Source organism: Stenella coeruleoalba (assembly GCF_951394435.1).
Source record: "Stenella coeruleoalba genome assembly, chromosome: 12".
In the NCBI taxonomy this organism is placed as follows: domain Eukaryota; kingdom Metazoa; phylum Chordata; class Mammalia; order Artiodactyla; family Delphinidae; genus Stenella; species Stenella coeruleoalba.
The window spans coordinates 28,938,350-28,958,682 of record NC_137158.1 but is presented as its reverse complement, the minus strand read 5'-3'; the positions used below and the strand labels follow the sequence as shown (position 1 = coordinate 28,958,682).

Here is a 20,333-nt window from a genome sequence, read left to right as displayed (position 1 = left end):
TGAATTTAAGCCTAGTACTCCAACTTTCTAGAATCAGTAATTATTCAAATGGAAGGGACATGCAGTGAAATGACAAATAGAATGGCAAAATTTAATGTAATATTTAGAAATGTACAAATAAACTTTTAAAGAAATATACACTAATATTTAACATAGTTTGGGATGAAAAGTCAATTGTTCACAGCTGTTGTATAATAATCTGAATACGTTGCTATCTGTATTGTTATAAACTTTTTAATTTTAAATGGAGTTTGTGAACAGATATGCATTGCCTGTATGACCTCTGTCTATAATCTACCAAATTAAGGGGCATGAGGTGCACAATAACAAAGTAAAAATGATTATTTGCAGGATAGCTTCTCCCCAGAATATGATCATTCACAACTATTCATGCTTACTTCCTCTTTATAAAGGATCATTGCACATTTATAAAATTGTGCTCAGGATGCTTTCTATTTAGAGCAAACCAGAGTAAAGTTTTACGTAGTAGAAAGCAGTTCTTGGTGGAAATAATCTAGGACTATTTTCTTCCTGATACGGAGCATCAAATCACTCTTGGATTAGATCTAAATCCCTAGACTCCACTGATGATGAACCTATTTTCCTCTTGATAATTCACAAAACTTCTAAAAGAATCAGGAGTAAAGAACGGAGTCTTTAACTTCATCACAAGGTACAATTAATGGATAAAGTACATGTCCCATATTCAAATTTCTTTATTAAAATGAGCATATCTGACTTGTAATAATCAAAAATTTTCCCTTACTGTCTTGGGATAAAGTCAGATTATTTTTATACCTTACAACCAAATAATTGTATTTTTCCTAGAAGTTCCTAGTTATTTACACATTATTAAGTTTTGTTCAATACTACACCTCTTCTCTTCTACAGGTCCTTCAGATCACTGAGCTTTTGTTATTTAAAGGTTTGAATAAGAATAATCAACACATAATTAAATCAGTGATTAAAGAATGTGGTGCTCAAAATACAGTTCAAAAGTTTCAGTCTAACCCCTTCATCGAAATGTAGTTCAAGGGTCTAAAGAGAAAATTCTCAAAGATGCCTCACTTACCTCTCATTTATGTCCAGGGGAAGATTACAGCTCTATTCCTTTGTATAGTGCTTCACAGTTTCAAATTGCTTCCATACACATCTTCCTAATTCTTCAAAGGTAGGAAGACTAAGAACTAGCTGTGACATACCTGGTGTGTAGGAGACATGGGCTAGGTCTTCCAGGCTGGCAGGATGATGTCACCGCAGGCTGGTGGGCAGCTAGCTGTCCTGTTCAGGGATGGTCTTGCTCAGGCCAACAGATACACGATAATGCTAGGCCGCAGCTCTTCCTTCAAAGAAAAGATGCAGGTACTTCAGGACATCAGAAAACAGAGGTGGGGTCTGAAAGCAAAGTAGGAATCAAGCTTGAGTCCAAAAGCTTGATTCCTACACCCAGAGCAAGGAAGCAATGCAAGCATTCAGAAGGGGCTGCTCTGGGATCTATGTGCTAAATTAGACCTCTCATAGCTCAAAACTGACCAGGTTGGGGTCCACTGAAAGTGATGTCCAAGCTTATTCTCTGTCCTTTGACTCCAACATGCTTTTCAGCATTATCTTTTGCATGGTCATTATTGGCTATTTTCATCACATTAGCACTCTGCTTTTTCCAGCTTATTGTCCTTGCTTACATGTCTTCTCTCTGGCTAGAATTCCATTTCCCAGCCCTCTTGTCCTCACAGTTAAAATCCACATCTGGAGAAACCCTATTTTCCTTTACAAGAGGTTAATACTCTGCCCTGAACAATCACAGCTTGGTGGATACTTAGGGCACAATTACTACATCCCAATTTTTTGTTAAAAACTAAATCTTGAAGGTGTTATTTTTGCATTTTTAAATTATGCTCCACAGTATATAGTAAATGGAATATTTATGGAAAAAGCCTTTTAGAAGCATACAGCTTCAAGTTCAAATCCAGGTTTTGTCACTTATTACTTGCATGACATTAAGTAAGTATTAACACTTTGACTAAAATTTATTTTCTCTTAAAATTGTGAATTATAATACCTATCTTGCAAGGTTGTTGAAAGTTGTGTAACATAATGTTTGCAAAATATATATAAGATTATCTAGAACTGGGTCTTTTCATTTATTCTTTTCTACCTCTATTCTTCCCTTATTTTTCTACAAAATAAATAATTATGTGCACAATTAGCCTAGGATTATCAAGTATAATGCAGCAACTGCTCTCTTGAGCTATAAGTAATTTCTTGAAATAGCATTAATGTCCTGTAAAGAGCAACCCATTTCAGTCATCCTAATTAGAGTGAAAATACTGTCCATTTAAAAAACTAAAGTTGATTTTCCATCTGGGGCTATTTGATTTTTAAATTGATAGATTTCAGATTGATTTATCCATGACTTCTGTTCCTAGGACTCATATGCAAGTCACAGAAATGTAGTGACAGTGGCTGAAAAGCTTTGAGTAAAACTTACATGAAAACCTTGCTCCAGTTTACTTAGTAAAGAACCTGATTGAAAACAAATCTTTAGGCACTCATTCTAAGGTGTACCTGTGCTAGATAGTCCCTGTCATTGGTTTTGCTAAGCAGTATAATCAGAAGCTTATGGAATGTCTGGAATTTGCTTTCTATGTCTATGTAGCCTAAATAACGGCCACACTTATGGTTGCACGGCATCTAAATATATTGTTTCTCAAGGATTTTGGTTTTACTTTAGGGAAGGTTCAATTACCACAACTGAACTTCATTACTGTGTAAGGATCATAAGATGCTAAAGCACTTTAGGGAGTTGTTTTAAAGTGGCCCTACACACCACACTGGTGAAAAAATAGAGAAGCTTGCATTAAATGTCTTTTTTCCCCTTACCCTTATTAGGTCACAAGAGTAACATCTAAATTAAATAGAGACTGGAGCTTTCAAGAGCGATGGAGAAACTCGATGGTAAATGTTTAAGTTTAAATTTGGTGCAAAGCCTTTTTAACTAAAAGCTCCCATAAATATTGTTTTCTTATACCCAAGTAAATAGCCAAGATATAAATATTTATTTATTCATTAGAAATAAAGTAAAAGTAGTAACCTAATAATATTCATCAATATCTATTTTAATACTAATTTTAAAGTAAGAATTTGCAGAATCATAGCACCTCCTCACCGGCTTGTGCTAAGGGCCATGAGATATGAATTCTAATATCACATTAAGAGGAAAATGGAAAATGTGAAAAGAAAAAGCAAGGGGGTGCTGATCTTATGTTCCTGCTTTTTATTTGCTTCTACAACTAAGTTATTCTATAATGAAATGTTTCTCCCTTACTGGAAATGAGGATGCCTCATTTAGCCAACATACATTAGTGTTTAATCCATCACAGGCATTATGTATACAAACATGAACATGTGTCCCTGCTCTTATGTTCTAGTGGGGAAGACAGATGTGTAAACGCATTATTACAATTCAACTGGTTTAAACAGTACAAGAGAAGTCAGAGTCTAGTATGTTGGGGCACCATAATTCTTAAAATTAAAGGAAACTCAGCCTAGCATAAAGCATTGTAATTTGTAAATGTGCAACTGTAATGGATAAATTTATGTAGTAATAGTTACACAGAATATCAAAGTGAAATTGCTGGGTCATATGGTAATTCTATTTTTAGTTTTTTGAGAAACCTCTATTCTGTTTTCCACAGTGACTGCACCAATTTACATTCCCACCAACAGTGTACGAGGATTCCCTTTTCTCCACATCCTAGCCAATGTGTTCTTTTTGACGATAGCCATTCTGACAGGTGTGAAGTGATATCTCATTGTGGTTTTGATTTGCATTTCCCTGATGATTAGTGATGTCGAACATCTTTTCATGTGCCTGTTGGCCATCTACATTTCATCTTGGAAAAATGTCTATTCAGTTCTTCTGCCCATTTTTAAATCAGGTTGTTTGCTTTTTTTTTTTTTTTTTTTTTTTTTTTTTGCGGTACACGGGCCTCTCACTGTTGTGGCCTCTCCCGTTGCGGAGCACCGGTTCCGGACATGCAGGCTCAGCGGCCATGGCTCACGGGCCCAGCCACTCCGCGGCATGTGGGATCTTCCCGGACCGGGGCACGAACACGTGTCCCCTGCATCGGCAGGTGGACTTTCAACCACTGCGCCACCAGGGAAGCCCTGTTTGCTTTTTTGATGTTGAATTGTATGAGCTATTTATATATATTGGATATTAACCCCTTATGGGTCATATCATTTGCAAATATTTTCTCCCATTCAGTAGGTTGTCTTTTCATTTTGTTGATGGTTTCCTTTGCTGTGCAAAAGTTGTTAAGTTTAACTAGGTCCCATTTGTTTATTTTTGCTTTTATTTCCTTTGCTTTAGGAGACAGATTCCAAAAAATATCACTATGATTTCTGTCAAAGAGTGTTCTGCTTATGTTTTCCTCCAGGAGTGTTATGGTTCCCAGTCTTACATTTAGGTCTTTAATCCATTTTGAGTTTATTTTTGTATATGGTGTTAGAAAAAGAATGTTCTACCATGTGATCCAGCAATTCCACTCCTGGGTATATATCCAAAATACACAAAAACACTAATTGGAAAAGATACATGCACCCCAATATTCATAGCAGGATTATTTACAATGGCCAAGATATGGAAGCAACCTAAGTGGCCATCAACAGATGAATGGATAAAGAAGATGTGAGATACACACACACACAAGGAACACTACTCAGCCATAAAAAAGAATGAAATTCTGCCATTTGCAGCAATATGGATAGACTTGGGGTGTGTTGTGCTAAGTGGAATAAGACAGAGAAAAGACAAATACCATATGATATCACTTATATGTGGAATCTAAAAAATACAACAAACTAGAGAATACAAAAAAAAAAGCAGCAGACTCACAGATATACAGAACAAAGGCATGGCTACCAGTGGGAAGAGAGAAGAGGGAAGGGGCAACATAGGGGTAGGGGATTAAGAGGTACAAACTATTATGTATAAAATAAGATACAAGGACATATTGTGCAACATGGGGAATATAGTCAATATTTTATAACAACTATAAATGGAATATAACATTTAAAATTGTGAATCACTATATTGTATACCTGTAACATATAATACTGTATATCAACTATACTTCAATAAAATTTTTTTTAAAAGGAAGATCAAAGTGACTCAAGTTTCTCTTTCTTAGTATTTAAACTTAGCTTCAGTTTTCTGCTTCTAAGTAGATCCAATTCTTTTATCTTCAGTTGTATTTTTTTACTTAGTTCAAATATAAAAGGCTATACTAAAATGTCTATTATAAAATCTATAAATTTGATATTCAAAAATTAGGGTTTAATTATCAGTTAATAAACTGACACTTCTCTGCAAACATTGTGCCAAGTACTGAGTTTTAAAAGTTTTAGGACAGAGTACCCCTGGCCTAAAAGAGCTCAATTAACCTAAATTTCAATGTAATTTACTAAATTCACTCATCATAGGAAATTAAATGAATGTGGAAGCATAGCAGCTTGTGGAATTTAGAAAACAAAGTTATTTGTTTTGGGGTATTTGGATTTTGCGTATCTGTGTATTTAATGACCTATTATAGACATCTGGGAATATAACCAGATTTTTTAATTTGCTGGTTATGGTGGTATCACGTCTGCCTCCCTTGAAATTACCTATGATCTTACTGGAAACAAGGCACTTTCACATCACCTTCAGAAAATAATATTGTCTCCCTTGTGTTTTTTTTTTAATAAAAATATTTTTAAAATAAAGTCTCTATATGGAGATTTATCAGGATGTAATACTTCTTTTGAGTTTCCGATCAATATATCTGTTATACTAAGCTTCTATTGGATTAAAAAGTCATTTGTTAGAATAGTTTCCTTCCTTTCAAAAGCAATGTTTATGACTATACTGAATATCTGTATGTCTTTCAAAGTGTGTCTAGTTGTTTCTTGTATTTCTAATGTTAAAATGGTGATGCTTCTTTTGTGTGCATAGGTTATTTTTTAACTTTTGTGTTAATGAATCTTCTCTAGAGAATAATTTTCTGTCCTCCTTATAGTTCTAGATTGTGCCACCTGTTCAAATGAAGTGAAGCTATTAAGCATAAACAAAGTAATATTTAAGGTGACTACATTCTGCTCTCTTGAATGTATGTGAAAATGTTGAGTAGTAGAGGAGGGAAGAGTTTATGAAATTAGATCTAAAGGTACACTTTTAATTTGCTTAATTATAGAAGATTAAATGATGTATGAGTATATAAGATTTCTAAACCATAAGAATTTACAAAAAAAGAAAGAAAATTTGTAGTGAGGTGGGTGGACCTAGAGTCTGTCATACAGAGTGTAGTAAGTCAGAAAGAGAAAAACAAATACTGTATGCTAACACATATATATGGAATCTAAAAAAAAAAAAAAAGGTTCTAATGAATCTAGGGGCAGGACAGGAATAAAGACGCAGATGTAGAGAATGGACTTGAGGACACAAGGAGGGGGAAGGGTAAGCTGGGATGAAGTGAGAGAGTGGCATGGACACATATACACTACCAAATGTAAAATAGATAGCTAGTGGGAGGCAGCTGCATCACACAGGGAGATCACCTTGGTGCTTTGTGACCACCTGGAGGGGTGGGAGGGGAATGCAGAAGGGAGGGGATGTAGGGATGTATGCATGCATATAGCTGATTCACTTTGTTGTACAACAGAAGCTAACAGCATTGTGGAGCAACTGTACTCTGATAAAGATGTTAAAAAAAAAAAATGAAGACTGGTTCACTTTTATCCACAGCATAACTCAAATACTTTCCCAGAATGCCACTCATTTGCTAAAGAATTACTTCATATCTTTACCTAGTTAAGAATTTTTCAAGAACTTCACAGAATAGACTGCTAAACTATTTACAAACCTTTGTGGAAAATTTATATAACATTTTCCTTTCACAGTTGGTCTCTCAAAATATATTCTTCCCTGTGTCATCCATACTAGATGTAATTAAGTAATTATTCTTATCTTGATGTGTATATATTAAACTTTTATGATATGTTTAAATCTCCTGAGAATAGAATATGTTCTCTCAAAAAAAAAAAAAGAAACATTTAATCTAGCAAAAATCAGTCAAGTCAAAAGCATTGAAAAGATAAAAATAATTAGATCTGATAGTAGAAACAATACACAATATTACTGGTAGTCATAATAAATGTAAATATGTTAATTTCCCTACTAAGAGAAAAAATTCTAAGATAGAGTGAAAACGCAGCTTAATCTGAATGCTATACATAAAGAAGTTAAAGACAGACCCAAAATTATTTAAAATAAATGTTTGAGTAAAAGTATATCATGCAAGTGCACATAAAATAAGTCCAGTTTGCCAATACTTGAGCCAAAATAAATTTCTAACTTTCAAGATAAGTTCTTGAATGCAACAAAGAGACATTTTTGCAATGACAGAAGCTACAATTCATCAAAATATATAACAGTTCTGATTTTTCACTCATCAAGCACCATAACATTGAATTATATACAGCAAGAATCATTACAAATATATCAACTAGACAAAACCACATTGAGATGGAGGTCAATCACACTTTCTTTAGAATTTGACAACTATACTGGCAATGCTATAAATTAGGACATAGAGAAAATATATAAATGATAAGTAGTAAGATTTATTTTATGTACATAGTTAATGAGACAGAGAGAAAGAGAGAGAGATGGAGAGACAGAAATATATATATATACATATGTATATATATATAAAATGTGTATATATAAAACTATATGGAGAGAGAGGGAGCACACACTGAAGGTTCTGAATCAGAGATATCTTCAATTTTCCTCAAAGATTAGATTTAAAAGAATTAGATAATTTAGAAATTTATAATAGTGAGAACCAATAGAGAAGTAGGCTTTCAGAATCTGCAGAATTTATGGGGGAAGATCTGGCTTTAGAGTTCAGGGCCACCTTTATCCAAACCTGCAAAAAGCAGGGAATGAGCTACTATTTCGACTGTATATATTACTAAAACAAAACAGATACAGATTTCCTAAATTAAGTTCCCAGAATATTGACAATGGTGTTAGGAGTCTGACTCCAGTCAGTGAAACAAAATTCACACTAAGTAGCTTGGTGAAGAGGTATTTGTATGGGGAGCTACTTACAAATTGAAACTTTAAAAAGTCAAATAGAATATGGTGAGGCAATTCAAATGGAAGATTTGATGTTATCAGGGTTTGGCACCATGGAAGGGGCTGGGACAGGAGGTACTGGGACCACAGAGAGGAGTCTGCCCAGTAGAAGCTGGAGCCAAGGAGGAGATGTGGCCACTGCTCCTTACACTGCCGCACCAGTCAGGTAAAGAGGGGGAGAAAAAACCTGGTTACTCTCTCCTTCTCACTCTTTAGTCTTCCAGCAGCATCTCATTGGCTCTAGCCAGCATCTAACCAGTGAATGAACCTGGGACACCTAGTTTTCTGGGTTAGTCCCCTGTGATATGGAGCAGGGTAAGGGGGTGCAGGGAATGGATCTTGTAAACAGGCAAGTGATACACATATAATGTTACCATTTATTGGAGATGCTTATAGGCTTACTTTCATTTTCTCTCTATTGTACTCAGAGATAAATGGCTAACGCAAATGTTTTTATTATTAAACAAAATGATTGAAAACATAACATCGCTAAGCATTCTTATGGGAAAAAAACAAAATTATTCCATTTTGGAGGAAAACATTATATGTAAGAAATCAGAATGGTGTGTTGTGCTGAACAAGCAAGATTTGTAGCATAATCTTAACACATTTATCCCCTGTCCTTCTTTTAGACATTATTCAACTTATACCCATATAAGACCTAAGATAGATTTCATGCTTTGCTTCTCAGTGGTTAACTGAAGGTTCTACACTTACTTTAAATAAACATCCTCATGCCTCAATTCAGGCATTTAAATACCCAATCCTATGAAGTAATCAAAACTTCAATGGCCTAGAATGAATTCTTCTATCCTCTACCAGCTGAGACCGGCTTCAGGCTGGGAAGTTCCCTGGGGCTTCGCTCTTCTGCTCATTACCTTCCCCTGGTTCATTTCCACTCCCACCAGCTAGCGATTTTTCACTCCTTCAAAATATAGAGGGAAGGTAGTCGGAAGAAGACAGAGAATGAACCTGGTCAGTTTTGATTTAGCTGGGTCGTTTCATGTCTCTAAGTTCTACAGATCCTGAAATCTGTTTCTTCTCTTTTGTCAACTATTCAGTTTCCCTTATAAATCCGTATCTCCTCCATTAGCCCTGACCTGGGCAAGTACTTTGCTACTCCCAAGCACCCTGTGACTCCTTCCTCAACTTTGGGGCTCACAAAGGTGACTTCAGCCTGTTTATGCTGGGGGCTTCTCACTTCCAAGGAGGTACTGAACAGGACCTAAAAAGTCCTGAAGCAGGCTCTGTCTTTCAGGCACATACCTTATGTTCACAGGAGATCAGGAGTGCATGGCAATCCCAAATCAGGAAAATGATACAAAATTGTTAACTGTACTATCAAGGAACTAAAGAACCAACCTCGGGGATCAGGTAGCATAGGAAGCTCTTAAGAGGAGAGCTCAAGTATGACACCTAGGCTGCAACATTTAAAAAAAATGGATTATATCCATTTCTTTATCCCTTGAGTCACCTGGTTCAAATGCATAATTCTTAGAGAAAGATTATTTGTTAAACTTAGGTCTGTGCCTGACCTTTGGCATTACCCAATTGCAAAGAGGAAGAATTAGGTAAAAATTACTTCAGGGACCCTTCTGTTTATACAAGCATTTAAGTTTACTATCTCACAAAAACTGACCATAATGTGGACCTTGATCAGTGGTGGTAAAAGAGAAAGCCCTGCTGTGTAAGCATTTATCAAGCTTCTGCTTAAGTTCTATTCACTAACGTTGCATTAGGAAAAGCAGGTCACTGGGCCAAATCCAGATGGAAGGCATTGAGAAACAGACTCCATGTCTTGCTGAGAGAAGCTGTAAAATACAAAGCAAGGGGGATATGAACACCTAATGAAACTTAAAAGCTTTTGCACAGCAAAGGAAACCATAAACAAGACGAAAAGAAAACCCTCAGAATGGGAGAAAATATTTGCAAATGAAGCAACTGACAAAGGATTAATCTCCAAAATATACAAGCAGCTCATGAAGCTCAATATCAATAAAACAAACAACCCAATCCAAACATGGGTGGAAGACCTTAACAGACATTTCTCCAAAGAAGATATACAGATTGCCATCAAACACATGAAAGGATGCTCAACATCATTAATCATTAGAGAAATGTAAATCAAAACTACAATGAGGTATCACCTCACACCAGTCAGAATGGCCATCATCAAAAAATCTACAAACAATAAATGCTGGAGAGGGTGTGGAGAAAAGGGAACCCTCTCGCACTGTTGGTGGGAATGTAAACTGATACAGCCACTATGGAGAACAGTATGAAGGTCCCTTAAAAAGCTAAAAATAGAACTACCATACAACCCAGCAATCCCACTACTGGGCATATACCCTGAGAAAACCATAATTCAAAAAGAGTCATGTACCACAATGTCCATTGCATCTTTATTTACCATAGCCAGGACATGGAAACAACCTAAGTGTCCATCGACAGATGAATGGATAAAGAAGATGTGGCACATATATACAATGGAATATTACTCCACCATAAAAAGAAACACAATTGAGCTATTTTTAATGAAGTGGATAGACCTAGAGTCTGTCATACAGAGTGAAGTAAGTCAGAAAGAGAAAAATAAATACCATATGCTAACACATATATATGGAATTTAAACAACAAAAAAATGGTTATGAAGAACCTAGGGGCAGGACAGGAATAAAGACGCAGAAGTAGAGAATGGACTTGAGGACACGGGGAGGGGGAAGGGTAAAATGGGATGAAGTGAGAGAGTGGCATGGACATATACACACTACCAAATGTAAAACAGATAGCTAGTGGGAAGCAACCGTGTTGCAGAGGGAGATCAGCTTGGTGCTTTGTGACCACCTGGAAGGGTGGGAGGGGAACGTAGGAGGGAGGGGATGTGGGGATGTATGCAAGCATAAAGCTAATTCACTTTGTTGTATAATGGAAGCTAGGTATAAATCTGATGAAAGATGTGTAAGAATTCAACACTAAAACCTACAAAACGTTGATAAGATACTAATTCTTATAACAACCTAATGGTACATTAAGAGATGAGAGAGATGAGAGAGATGAGAGAGAGAGAGAGAGAGAGAGAGAGAGAGAGAGAGAGAGAGAGAGAGAGAGAGACTGAATTAATAATTTGTCTAGGCTAAAAGACATGGCTCATAGCTGGTTATTCAAAACCAGTTATGTTTCTTATCTATGAGCTTTCTCTTGCCCAAAACAACTTCTCACCTTTCTCTCCACTTTAGCCTCCCCACCATAGTCCTAGTTCAGATATTCATAAATTCTTCTATGGACTACTAGAGTTGCCCTTTTGTTGGCTTTTCAGTTCAGATTTCACACATGTCAAATACAATCCCATTTGAATTATGTAACTATTCTCAGCCAAAATGCGTTGATGGGTCTCTATTACTACTTTACCAAAATCTGAATTCCTTAGCATAGCATGAGTTAACCTCTCCTCCAACCCATACACATTTCCCCCTACAGTTAGCCTTTTGCCCATCGTTTCTGTCCATCTCCCTCTTCTTTTCCTTCTCCTCCTTACAATCTCTTGATAACAGAGAAAATTCTTGCTAATCTTTGAAGTCACCATTCAAATTCTCCTTTCCAAATTTTCTTCCATCCCATATCTTAATCTACTATGGTAAACTCTCATAATATTTATTCTGTTCTTCAAATATGCTTTGCATTTTATTAGAGACTGATAATACGTCGTTGTTTCACACGTCTATTTCTTCACTGCATTATAAGCCACTTGAATGAAAATACTAAGCCTCTACAATGCCTGGCATAGGGAGAGGATTAATAAGGAAGCGAAAAACAAAAACAATTAATGAAATATCTTTATTCAGAAAATTTTGATTAATTCTTTAAGGCAGGAAAATAAAAGCACAAAATCTGAAAAATTTTAAAGTTTATTCTAAATAATTCATAGATGGAAGTTTCTATTCCATAACAAGAAACTAGTATTTACTCTTCACTGAATAACTAAATGATTTTTTTAAAAATCCATATTATCATTTAAAGATGGAATTACGATTTGTATATTACAAACTATTCTCTCTGTCCCACATGGGATTTGACTTTAATGTTTCTTCAGATATTAGACTTATTACATAGAGATACCTTCTATTAATATTTTGAACTACCCAGGTGGCTTCTGTCACAAAAAGGCTAGAGAAATAGATCAAAATGTGAAATTATGTTATTTAAATGAGACATTACATATAAACTATTCCAATCTACGTCTAAAGTATATTCTAAAAAAACATTTTCTTCTATTGTTTTATACACAAATGGAAACAAAATGAAAGGTCCATTAAGTTAATATACATTAGCTAAAACAAATGTAAATATTTCCAAAACAATGAAACACTTTTGAAATACATTGCTCTTCTTTATTAAGTTATAACATAAAAGAAAATAAGGTGAAACTTTACATTTGTAGTTATAATGTTTATGCCTTAGTCTTCTGTTGCAATATACCTGAAGTTAATGGAAAAGTTTTCTTAACTCAGGGGTGCAAAGCACAATTTGTTTTGGGAGCTGAATTTAATCACAGAATTTTACTTTGAAAGATGAGATAAAATTATATGACTTAATTCTTTCTTTATATGTACTATGTTCTTGAAATACAAAGCGGAGGCAACTTTCTACTCGTAAATTATATCTGCCCATTTCTATAAAAATCTGTTTACTGATTTTGGTACTATGTTTTTAATCACTAATGCATTTACATTTTTATTACTTAAAATCTAACTTTGGAATATTTAATATTATAAATCTACATTTTTCTCTAATTTTATATTTATATCTTAGAATCTTGAGGGCATGATGTGTACATCAATTATCAAAAGTAATAGGTATTGGATTTGGGATAATATTCGATTGTATTAGGCTAAGAAATAAAGTATATCTGGTCAACCCATTCCTCCTACTAAGTAGGTAATAATCACAAATGAAAATGATAAACTCTTCTCATTAGCTCTGCCTGACTTCTGTTCAGAAACCAATACTGAAGTCAACAGGATTAGATGGGAGTTTGGCTTGTCACAGAGATTGAAGCAGAAAAACAAACCTCAATCTGAATCTTAAAATGAGAAGTTTCTTTTTCATCTAAATAAACCATAAGTGATAGAGTTAGACATTAGATTTTAGAATTCTTATGTACCATACTTTGAAAATACTTAACTTTGAAAATACTTAAGCTAAAACTTGTGTTTTAGCTTAAGATGTTTCTACTCTAAATAATGACCTAGGCGAGAAGATTCCTTGTTGCTGTTTATAAGTATTTGCCTAAATACAACTTTGGTGAAAGGAGAATTTAGATTCCTACTAATAAAAATCTAAACTGGAAATAAATATTATAAAACATTTTATCACTTTTCTTTAGTTTTCATTTATTAGGGACGTTTTAATGTAGTGTCAAAAAATTTTATCAGAAGAATATAATTTACACATCTGATCAAAATCTAAGTGGTTTTCCATAATTATCAGTTTCAATGTTCTTCATTATCTTGTCACATTTCTACATCAGGGTGTTTTAGGCCTCCTGCTTTTACTAGTAGTCCAATATGGGCATAAAGTAACTAAAGTGTAAGAATGAAAAAAAAAAAACCTTTAAAACTATTTACTGATTATGACTATGACATTGATTAGTGAAACTAAACTGAGTTGATAACCTAACTAATTGATTGTGCCAGGAATTGCCCATCTGATCTTCACAAACCTAGCGTTATCACTCAATATAAGCCCATGAATTCTTGAAATATTACATTTTAAAGAAAAAAATTATTATTAAATAATTAATTACTATCTATTAACTGAGAAAAATAGAACCACATATTATTCTTTTTATGTGGTAATGATGATATGAACTCACTGGAACAAAGCTCTCAAAATCACACAAAAGCAAATACTGAAACATATGCAAAAATGTACCTTCAACAAAAAACTAAGATATGTTCTCCAGCAGGAACATCCATATAACAAATAAGATCCTCACCTAAGTTGTTATGCTGCACTGGTTTACTAAGAAAGCAACAGAGGCAAGCTAGAAACCAGACAATCTACACTGCACTCTTTTAAGAATGATTCTTACCCTAACTTATTACTAATGCCATCATTAGTAAGAAAACATTACTCTGAAAAAGTATGTATAATATATATATACAATCATCTGTATATGTGTAACATGTAATAAATTATAATTTGATAACATATATTGATATATAAGTGTTAACAGGAAGCTAGACAGGACCTTCCTACTTCAATGCTGGCTAAAATACAAATATAATAGATATCTGACAGCAAAGTGTGTATGGGAAAGTCTTTACATATAGAATGTACAAAGGAAATGACAAAAATGGGTTTCATTATTTGTAGGCCATTTATACAAGATCTAAGTTACAAAAATAGATATGAGTGATGAGTAGAGAAAATCTGGGAAGGACTTTTGGAGACAGCTGTCTCGGGATATGAATTCCTAAGGAGAAGAAGGGGCTCCATCCTCTTTTGCTCAGGTTAGCAGGGCAAAGGGACCACTCAGATTTCTGAAACATGCTTCCTGAAGTTGTGAAACACAGAAGCCAAACACTTGACTTCCACAGAGATCTGGAGAATAAACGATGGACTAACTTACTGCTCTGAAAGTGGAGAGAACAGCCTTTTGGGGATCAAGTGAGATGGCTGTTTTAGTGACTGGGGTTTGTAATCCTAGACTCAGCCTTTTTCAAGGCAGAGGGTGTGTAAAATCTTTTCTGTGTAGCAGGTATGGGGTGTGTGTGGGAGAGGACAAGCATGATTCCTATTAAGTCCTACTTAATAACATCACCTAGAAGAGTGGAAGAGCTACAACGGCAAGGGATTCATACTCCCAGGTCAAAGGATCTGTAGGATGAAGTTTCCAGCAAATGATTCTCTAAAGAACACACAAGAGTCATCAGGCACACACAAGAGTGTAAAGTCAGCTTATAATGCAACAAGTTCAAGTAAGATCTTCCCTACCTTAACCTCTACTCATCTTGCTTCTTACACTTCTCACCATGCTCTCACGTCTACCCTTGGTCTCAAGCAGAAATTGGTTAAACAAACAAACACACAATTAGAGAAGTCAGACTTGCCCCTTTTTTGGTAAGCATTCAGGTGAAAGTAGGCTCAAAATAAGGCAAAAGAAATAAAAATGTTTAAACCAAATTTGCATTGAGCATATTTTGTACCAGACATCCAAATGTCTTAGTCAAGTTTGTGCTTGTCAGCTAAAGGGATAGAAGCATGATGTATTAACTAAGAGTGGGCAGAAAAGCCTTGGGTGTTTGGGATTGATGATAATAGAATCATCCCCCAAATCAGAGCCTGCAGCCTGCATCTTATAAGAGCATGTTATCTATTTCATAAGATTGTCATAAAAATTAAGTATATGAATACTTGTAAGGAGCTTGGCACACGGTACAACCTCAAAAATATTAGTTGTTTTTATAATGCAATAAACTGCTGAGTTAATTTCATATAGAACAAATCTTTCTTCTGATAAAAATGATAATAGTAATTTTCATATGCAACAATTGGCTTATCTGTAAATGTTTATAAATAGTAGCTGCTTGTATAATATTCAGTGAAATGTGAAAACATTCAGAGTATTTAATATACATCTTAATATACATCTTAAAAAATAGGTGGCGCCTTAGAAACAGTCAATTATTGCCTCAATGACCAAACCTCAGATATCAATCCCAGAAAACCTTAATTTTCATTTAAATTACAATATTGTGGGTGGTTTTATCTCTGTTATTTAATATATAGTTCTATGTTTTCTGCTTGATCATAATATAGACTAGTCATTCCTTTAACTTTGAATATTACTATAGTTCACATCTTTGTTTTCCCTTATCTAATTTTTTTAATGTTCTATAAAAATTGGTTTAGTATGTTTTGTTATTCTTTAAGCTATTAGATGCAGGTCACTGGATATAAAATATATATTTGCGTTAGATTTGCCTAAAACTTTATTTTTCTTGGTTGACTCACAGTGATAAATTTTAAACTATTCTAATTTCTGCCATTATAGCACACTCTTTATGCTGTTGAGACTTAATATCATCAGACCCTTGAATACTGAAGAGACACGAATAATATAATTTTTCTTTGGATTCTGAGGTGAATATCTTAAACTTCATTACCTTTATTAGTTTAAGTACTCACCTATCCAATTAGCACAAAGACTCTTAACTTCCCGAATTGGAAATGAGGAACACCATTTGCACTTGATTTTAGAATGTATGCCAAAAATAATTAGCTTCTGTAACAGAGAATGACTCTGAATTTCTTGTCAGCCATGACTACAACATAGAAAAGTATTGCCAAAGCAAAAGTAATTCTAATGTTTCAAGGACATAAAGTTTTGATTCAGCTCTCAAAAATGAAGTCAGGAGATGCTTTAATTTTGATTTTACCACTGGAGATTTAATATGGTCTTAGACATTCCATAGTATGGAAGTCAAACAGAAAAGTCAACCAGAAATGCCATCACCTTTCAGATGTGGGAGCAACTCTGTACATCAAAGTTTGAATGAGGTGTAAAAACAGTTTTCTTGTTTTGAGGCACTTGATCTCTGTCCATGTCTACTCTTCACCGTCTCTATTTTACTCTTCACTGATGGTCATACTTGTCTAATTTTAAATAAGGTCCTTATCCAATTTTTAAACCTGGGGCTATCCATTAGCACATATTACTCACGTTTACATTCATTACCTGTCCCTGAAATTTATTTACTCCATTATTTTATGTGTGTTTATATTTGTTTTCCACAAATTTTCTCTGAGGACACTAATCTTATTCATATGTGCAATTGCCCCAAAAAACTCATAGAATCTCTTGTAATATGGTAGGCATTTACCAGGGCACTAAACCGGGGGAAGAAATATTTCAAAGATATGCCATATGCTCTCCTATGGAGAGGTAGGAGCATCGAGGGAGTGAGTTCATTATTGGGTGTCTTCTAGGACATTCAAGATGGTTCTGTCATCACTTAGGGTATCCGGGGTTCTCAAGCAGCAGCCACTCAGAACCTGAGTTGGTCCACCATTTGCCTATATTCTTTAGGTCAGATCTGTGTATTAGCAGAATTTTTTGTAATTTGTGAAATAATATCTATTGAAATATTGCTTTTTATTTTCTGCCTTTTTATTATATAAATATATTTATTATCTGTATTTCTCAATGAATCCAGAATCAGGGCAACTTCACAGTAATTGTGTACATTTAATAAACCTGAGAGATATTCACCCACCCACACACAAATATTTAGCAAACTATATTATTTGTTGATATTCATGCATAAGACTGTAACTGAGAAATCACTTCAGTGACATTTTTTAATGTTGGGCTAAGATCTTTCTCCTGTATTAAAGTATTCATGACAGTGCAAGTACACAGAAGGCAGAATACTAGAGAGAACGTGAGAAATGCTGGGCTAGGGATCTGAAATGTTCTCATGATGTTAAGAGACACAAGGAACATCATTTGTTTCAGTATATCAGGGAAAACTATATGAAGGTAGTGTCACGTGCAGGCTTTTGAATAAGCTTTGCTGGATGATGCCATAGAAATAAATAAGCTTTGCTGGATGGTGCTATAGAAATGCAGTTATACAGATGAATTTCATCCCAAAGAAGAGTCTAGTAAATGTTTGGAAGTGAAAACATGAAGATTTATAAAGGAAACAGCAAACAATCCAGCTATACTGAAGGACAGAATCTGTGTATGGTAGAAAATATCAGAGTTCATCTTCTAAGTGCAAGTGCTCTAGGAAGTCACTTATATTTCTTTTTAGCCTAGAATTGACACAATATATCTGTACCTTTTAGATGTTAGTATGCCAATAGCATATAAGGCCACACTTACTTTTATTTGACTGAAAATCACAGCAAGAAATATATTTACCCCACCACGTGCCATATATATATATATATATATATATATATACACACACACACATATATATACACTCACCTCATAAAACCATTTCATAGAATTATATATACATACTTATAAAAGATGTGTGTTTACTTGTGCTAAGATATTTTATTCTTTGTATATTTTCTTCTGCTCTATTTAATCTCATTTTTAAATGATGTTTGTGATCCACTCATTTCACTGTAAGGTCTAGAATTAGGTGATAACTAGTAGTTTGAAAGCTACTGGCTTGGAGGCATATAAATATTAGAATGGGTAAGTTTTTAGATAGGACGCCTATATAGGACATAACTGCATTACTTCCAAACAATGAACTGATCTAAGCATTAGTGGTAAAATCAAAGAATGCATACAAATACCCAGAGATATTTGGGATGGAGTATCCATGAGTCTTGCATGTGAACGAGATTTGTGAAGATAAGGAAAATGAAGATAGAGGAAATAATCCCAAAATTTCAAAGATGGGTGGTTAGCAAGTTCAGGGAGAATAGCCAATTGAATGAGATAATAAATATGGGAAATACATGACCATGTAAGTGCTTAGACATTGAATTTTCCGTTGGATACTTGATCTAAAATATTTTCTGGTCACTTAGATTAAATTTTTTAAAAAAGCAGAAATGCAAGGGAAAATGTGTTAGAAAAAAAGGAAAAATGCTAGATTCTAACCTAAATGAAACTCTTCAATTTCCGTGACTTAATACATTAAAGCTTATTTCTTACTTATGTCACAGTCTACAGTGGCATTCTGATCAGGCTGCCCTTCTTCAGAGAACAGCAATCTAAGTACTAAGTCTTCTTTCATCTTGTGGCTCCTGCATCTTCAACATATGGTTTTGTTGTCCTGGAGGTGTTCTCCATTCCAACCAGTAAGAAAGGAAAAAGAACAAGGCAGATCACATGTGGACACTTTTATGGACCACGCCTGAAATTAAGTGACCAAAACAGTTACTTAATTATGAGAGTGGCTGGAAACCTCATCTAGATATGTACCCAAGAAGAAAAGGAAACCACATTTGCTGACCACATACTACTGTTTGAGATATCGTATTAGTTTCCTAAGGCTGCTATAACGATGTACTGAAAACTGAGTGACTTAAACAACAGAAATGAATTGTCTCATAGTTCTGGAAGCTGGAATTTCAAGACCAATGTCTCGGTAGGGTGGGTTCCATCCGAGGGCTGTGAGGGAGAATCTGTCCCATGCCTCTTGCTTAACTCCCAGTGGTGTCCTGGCACTCTATGGCATTTCTCGACTTGCAGGATCATCACCCTAATCTCTGTCTTCACCCTCACATGGCATTCTCCCTTGTCTGTGCCCAAATTTCTTTTTATAGGGACAACAGTCATACTGAATTAGTAGCCCATCCTACTTACTTCAGTGTGACCCCATTTTAACTAATTATGTCTGTAACGCTCTTATTCCCAAATTCACATCCTGAGTCACTAGAGGCTAGGACTTCAACCTACAAATTTGGAGAGAGACATAATTCAACCCATAACACATACAAAGAGATACCTGAAGTACTAAACACACAGACTTGGAATGACCTGAATGGATATGATGGATTGATTTCACCAAAGAAGCCTTCAGGGTAGAGAGAAAAGAGAAGAATGCTGTGTGTAGAGCTTTTGGAAGTGCTTAGAGTGGAAGGGTGAGCAGGCATTCAGAGAAGTGACCAGATTTTTTCGGGAGTGCAGAGGTGAGGGTAAGATGAGGATAATCCAAATGAGAATGGTACAGAGCCACAGAAACACAGAAGGAGACTGTTGTGTCTGAGGAGACTGTTTCCTGAAGGAAGACGTCATCAGCACCAATAGTTGCAGCTGCCCTGCTGCTCTTCGCCAGGTTTGCGTTCAGGATTCTCTTTGTATAATGAGAACGTTCTCATACAGAGAACAATAGCTTGCCCAATATCTTTAATGAGCTACTGTCAGAATTGGGATTGGCAATGAGAGCTCACAAATCAGAAATAAGCCAAGTTCTCGGCTCTCTAGTCTACTGATACCACCTGTCTGTTTTCACTGGGAGAAAGTGAGAGAACATACATTTGCCTCTATAGGATTTTAACTTGCGAAATGTTTTGGATTGCTTATTCAATCTTTCTGTTATATTTTAGGGCCAAAACGTTTTCTGGATCTATTTCATGGCAAATCAGGATCTACAAATTCCTGTGGTATGATCCT

At 35.0% G+C, this 20,333-nt stretch overlaps 1 long non-coding RNA gene across 2 annotated transcripts in view; it reads right to left on the bottom strand.

Moving 5' to 3' along the window:
• Window positions 1-1,145: 1,145 nt before the first annotated feature.
• LOC307195393 overlaps window positions 1,146-20,333 on the bottom strand; it is a 365,482-nt gene continuing 346,294 nt past the window's right edge. For both annotated transcript variants that reach the window (XR_013830825.1, XR_013830826.1), the window contains one exon: window positions 1,146-1,343. This is a non-coding gene — a long non-coding RNA (uncharacterized lncRNA). The remainder of the gene's footprint in view (window positions 1,344-20,333) is intronic.